Below are 6,354 nucleotides of genomic sequence, written 5' to 3'. Positions count from 1 at the left end.
CCCTCCTCCAAGCCTCAGTTAGGATACTGTGCCCGGACGAGCGTACACAATAAGGAAGGATTTTGAATCCCGGGTAAGACTCCTACCAGCCACACCAATCACACCGTACAACTCGTGATATGAAACCCAGTTAACAGTATGAAACAACTGAGCCTCTCAACAGATGGCTCAACAATAACCCGATTTAGTTAACAATAACTATGTACAAGTATTGCAGATAAACCGCACTTGGGATGGGCGCCCAGCATCCACTACGGACTACGAGAAATAGAATTACCGGTGAGTAAATTCTTATTTTCTCTGACGTCCTAGTGGATGCTGGGAACTCCGTAAGGACCATGGGGATTATACCAAAGCTCCCAAACGGGCGGGAGAGTGCGGATGACTCTGCAACACCGAATGAGAGAACTCCAGGTCCTCCTCAGCCAGGGTATCAAATTTATAGAATTTTGCAAACGTGTTTGCCCCTGACCAAGTAGCAGCTCGGCAAAGTTGTAAAGCCGAGACCCCTCGGGCAGCCGCCCAAGATGAGCCCACCTTCCTTGTGGAATGGGCATTGACAGATTTTGGCTGTGGCAGGCCTGCCACAGAATGTGCAAGTTGAATTGTACTACAAATCCAACGAGCAATAGTCTGCTTAGAAGCAGGAGCACCCAGCTTGTTGGGTGCATATAGGATAAACAGCGAGTCAGATTTTCTGACTCCAGCCGTCCTGGAAACATATATTTTCAGGGCCCTGACCACGTCTAACAACTTGGAGTCCTCCAAGTCCCTAGTGGCCGCAGGCATCACAATAGGCTGGTTCAAATGAAACGCTGACACCACCTTAGGGAGAAACTGGGGACGAGTCCTCAATTCTGCCCTATTCATATGGAAAATCAGATAAGGGCTTTTATAAGACAAAGCCGCCAATTCTGATACTCGCCTGGCAGAAGCCAAGGCCAATAACATGACCACCTTCCACGTGAGATATTTCAGATCCACGGTTTTTAGTGGCTCAAACCAATGTGATTTTAAGAAACTCAACACCACGTTGAGATCCTAAGGTGCCACAGGAGGCACATATGGGGGCTGAATATGCAGCACTCCCTTTACAAATGTCTGAACTTCAGGTACTGAAGCTAGTTCTTTCTGAAAGAAAAATCGATAGAGCCGAGATCTGTACCTTAATGGAACCCAGTTTTAGGCCCATATTCACTCCTGCTTGCAGGAAATGCAGAAATCGACCTAGTTGAAATTCCTCAGTTGGGGCCTTTTCGGCCTCACACCATGCTACATATTTCCGCCATATGCGGTGATAATGATTTGCTGTAACCTCTTTCCTGGCTTTAATAAGCGTAGGAATGACTTCCTCCGGAATGCCCTTTTCTTTCAGGATCCGGCGTTCAATCGCCATGCCGTCAAACGCAGCCACGGTAAGTCTTGGAACAGACAGGGCCCCTGCTGTAGCAAGTCTTGTCTTAGCGGCAGAGGCCACGGGTCCTCTGAGATCATCTCTTGAAGTTCCAGGTACCATGTTCTTCTTGGCCAATCCGGAACCACGAGAATTGTGTTTACTCCTCGCTTTCTTATTATTCTCAATACCTTTGGTATGAAAGGCAGCGGAGGGAACACATAAACTGACTGGTACACCCACGGTATCACCAGAGCGTCCACAGCTATCGCTTGAGGGTCTCTTGACCTGGCGCAATACCTCTCTAGTTTTTTGTTTAGGCGGGACGCCATCATGTCCACCTGTGGACGACCCCACTGATGTACAATCATTTGGAAGACTTCTGGATGAAGTCCCCACTCTCCCGGGTGGAGGTCGTGTCTGCTGAGGAAGTCTGCTTCCCAGTTGTCCACTCCCGGAATGAACACTGCTGACAGTGCTAGTACATGATTTTCCGCCCATCGGAGAATTCTTGTGGCTTCTGTCATTGCCATCCTGCTTCTTGTGGCGCCCTGTCGATTCACATGGGCGACTGCCGTGATGTTGTCTGACTGGATCAGCACCGGCTGGTGTAGGAGCAGGGATTTTGCTTGACTTAGGGCATTGTAGATGGCCCTTAGTTCCAGAATATTTATGTGAAGGGAAGTCTCCTGACTTGTCCATAGTCCTTGGAAGTTTCTTCCCTTTGTGACTGCCCCCCAGCCTCGCAGGCTGGCGTCCGTGGTCACCAGGACCCAGTCCTGAATGCCGAATCTGTGACCCTCCAGAAGATGAGCACTCTGCAGCCACCACAGAAGAGACACCCTGGTTCTTGCAGACAGGGTTATCAAGCGATGCATCTGAAGATGCGATCCGGACCACTTGTCCAACAGGTCCCACTGAAAGATTCTGGCATGGAACCTGCCGAATGGAATTGCTTCGTAAGAAGCTACCATCTTTCCCAGGACCCGCGTGCAGTGATGCACCGATACCTGTTTTGGTTTCAGGAGGTCTCTGACTAGAGAAGACAACTCCCTGGCTTTCTCCTCCGGGAGAAACACTTTTTTCTGGACTGTGTCCAGAATCATCCCCAGGAACAGTAGACGTGTCGTCGGGACCAGCTGTGACTTTGGGATATTCAGAATCCAGCCGTGCTGGTTCAGCACTTCCTGAGATAGTGCTACTCCCACCAACAACTGTTCTTTGGACCGTGCCTTTATTAGGAGATCGTCCAAGTACGGGATAATTAAAACTCCCTTTCTTCGAAGGAGTATCATCATTTCCGCCATAACCTTGGTAAATACCCTTGGTGCCGTGGAGAGTCCAAACGGCAGCGTCTGAAATTGGTAATGGCAATCCTGTACCACAAATCTGAGGTACTCCTGGTGAGGATGGTAAATGGGGACATGCAGGTAAGCATCATTGATGTCCAGGGAAACCATGTAATCCCCCTCGTCCAGGCTTGCAATAACCGCCCTGAGCGATTCCATCTTGAACTTGAATTTTTTTATGTATGTGTTCAAGGATTTCAAATATAAAATGGGTCTCACCGAACCGTCCGGCTTCGGTACCACAAATAGTGTGGAATAGTAACCCCGGCCTTGTTGAAGTAGGGGTACCTTGACTATCACCTGCTGGGAATACAGCTTGTGAATTGCCGCTAGCACCGCCTCCCTGTCTGAGGGAGCAATCGGCAAGGCAGATTTTAGGAACCGGTGGGGAGGAGCCGCCTCGAATTCCAGCATGTATCCCTGAGATACTACTTGAAGGATCCAGGGATCCACCTGTGAGCGAGCCCACTGATCGCTGAAATTTCTGAGGCGGGCCCCCACCGTACCTGGCTCCACCTGTGGAGCCCCACCGTCATGCAGCGGACTTGGAAGAGGAAGCGGGGGAGGACTTTTGTTCCTGGGAACCTGCTGTCTGTTGCAGCCTTTTTCCCCTACCTCTGCCTCTAGACAGAAAAGACCCTCCTTTTCCACGCTTGCTTTTCTGGGTCCGAAAGGACTGAATCTGATAAAATGGCGCCTTCTTAGGCTGTGAGGGAACATGGGGTAAAAATGCTGACTTCCCAGACGTTGCTGTGGAAACTAGGTCGGAGAGACCATCCCCAAATAATTCCTCCCCTTTATAAGGCAAAACTTCCATGTGCCTCTTGGAATCTGCATCTCCCGTCCACTGACGAGTCCATAAGCATCTCCTAGCAGAGATAGACAATGCACTTACTTTAGATGCCAGCCGGCAAATTTCCCTCTGTGCATCTCTCATATATAAGACTGAATCTTTTATATGGTCAATCGTTAGCAGAATAGTGTCTCTGTCTAGTGCAGTGATTTTCAACCTTTTTTTACTCGCGGCACACCGAACAATATTTTAAAATTGCCAAGGCACACCATAAGTTTCCCACAGTAAAAAAAAATCATCACACACATTGGCCTACACAGAAAAAACAATCACATTGCTCCCCACATAAATCATGTTGCTCAATACATAGATCCTATTGCTCCCCACATAAATCAATTACATTGTCCCCACATAAATCATGTTGCTCACACATAAATCAATCACATTTCTCCCCACATAAATCCTATTGCCCCCACATGAATTATTCACATTGTTCCCCCCATAAATCCTTATTCTCCCCACATAAATCCTATTTTTCCCTCACAGGAGAATTAAAATAACAAATATTAGCCCCTACCGGTCAGCTGTCCTTCTTCCTGTCCCTCGGTGGGGGTTGTTCATAGTAGAGTCCTGCGAATACTGAGCAGCGGGCAGGTGTGGATGTGGGTGGGCAAGGAAAGCTGTGTATGTAGGCAGGAACTGGAAGATGTGTATGCAGGCGGGTCGGCTGGCTGGTGAGATGCGGCGGACGTGACCTATGATATCACACCGCCGCGTCTTCAAGGCATAGGTCATGGCCGGAGCGCGAATAATCCTCTAAGAAGAGCACGGGCCAACAGTTCACTCTGAAGGTGCAGGAAGCTGCTCTGGCTCCGCGGCACACCTTGCAACTGGTCACGGCACACTAGTGTGCCACGGCACACTGGTTGAAAAAGCCTGGTCTAGTGTGTCAATATTTTCTGACAGTTTTTCTGACCATGCAGCGGCAGCACTGCACATCCAAGCTGACGCAATAGCTGGTCTAAGTATAATGCCTGAGTGTGTGTATACAGACTTCAGGATTGCCTCCTGCTTTCTATCAGCAGGCTCCTTAAGGGCGGCCGTATCCTGAGAGGGTAGTGCCACCTTTTTTGACAAACGTGTGATCGCTTTATCCACCCTAGGTGGTGTTTCCCAACGTGACCTATCCTCTGGCGGGAAAGGGAACGCCATTAGTACCTTCTTAGGAATTACATTTCTTCACACACTTCATTTAGTTCATCTGATGGGGGAAAAACTACGGGTAGTTTTTTCTCCCCAAACATAATACCCTTTTTTGTGGTACCTGGATGTAAATCAGAAATGTTTAACACCTCTTTCATTGCCTCAATCATGCAGTGAATGGCCCTGACAGGCATTAGGTTTGACTCATCGTCGTCGACACTGTTATCAGTATCCGTGTCGACATCCGGGTCTGCAAACTGAGGTAGCGGGCGTTTTAGAGCCCCTGACGACCCCTGAGGCACCTGGACAGGCACGAGCTGAGATCCCGGCTGTCCCACATTTGGCATGTCGTCAAATTTCTTATGTAAAGAATCTATACGTGCACTCATTTCTTTCCATAAGTTCATCCACTCGGGTGTCTGCCCCGCAGGGGGTGACGTCCCTTCAAAATGCATCTGCTCCGCCTCCACCTCATTATCCTCATCAAACATGTCGACACAGCCGTACCGACACACCCCACACACACAGGGAATGCTCAACAGAGGACAGGACCCACAAAAAGCCCTTTGGGGGGACAGAGTGAGAGTATGCCAGCACACACCAGAGCGCTATATATATATACAGGGACTAACTGAGTTATGTCCCTAATAGCTGCTTTTCATATAATATATGTATATATACTGCCAAATTTAATGCCCCCCCTCTCTTTTCCCTCTTACTGTTACTGTATATTGCAGGGAAGAGCCAGGGAGCTTCCTTCCAGCCGAGCTGTGAGGGAAAAATGGCGCCAGTGTGCTGAGGAGATAGGCTCCGCCCCTTTTTCGCGGCCTATTCTCCCGCTTTTTATGGAATTCTGGCAGGGGTATTTACCTCATATATAGCCTCTGGGGTTATATATTGAGGTATTTTAGCCAGCCAAGGTGTTATTATTGCTGCCTCAGGGCGCCCCCCCCCAGGGCCCTGCACCCTCAGTGACCGGAGTGTGAAGTGTGAGAGGAGCAATGGCGCACAGCTGCAGTGCTGTGCGCTACCTTGGTGAAGACAGAGTCTTCATGCCGCCGATTTTCCGGACCATCTTCTTGCTTCTGGCTCTGTAAGGGGGGCGGCGGCGCGGCTCCGGGACCGAACACCAAGGACTGGGCCTGCGGTCGATCCCTCTGGAGCTAATGGTGTCCCGTAGCCTAAGAAGCCCAATCCGGCTGCAAGCAGGCGAGTTCGCTTCTTCTCCCCTTAGTCCCTCGCTGCAGTGAGCCTGTTGCCAGCAGGTCTCACTGAAAATAAAAAACCTAAGTCTATTCTTTCTAAGAGCTCAGGAGAGCCCCTAGTGTGCATCCAACCTCGGCCGGGCACGAATTCCAACTGAGGCTTGGAGGAGGGTCATAGTGGGAGGAGCCAGTGCACACCAGGTAGTCTGAAATCTTTCTAGAGTGCCCAGCCTCCTTCGGAGCCCGCTATTCCCCATGGTCCTTACGGAGTTCCCAGCATCCACTAGGACGTCAGAGAAATTTGCATTAACTGAACTATTACTCAGCTACGAATATTGCTATAAATATTCATCGGAAATGGGATGTACCATCCTAACTTACCATTTATTCAATACAAAAAGAATTTCACAG

Source organism: Pseudophryne corroboree, chromosome 3, assembly GCF_028390025.1.
Source record: "Pseudophryne corroboree isolate aPseCor3 chromosome 3, aPseCor3.hap2, whole genome shotgun sequence".
NCBI lineage: Eukaryota > Metazoa > Chordata > Amphibia > Anura > Myobatrachidae > Pseudophryne > Pseudophryne corroboree.
The sequence above is the reverse complement of the archived record's forward strand: the minus strand, read 5'-3'. Positions refer to the sequence as shown.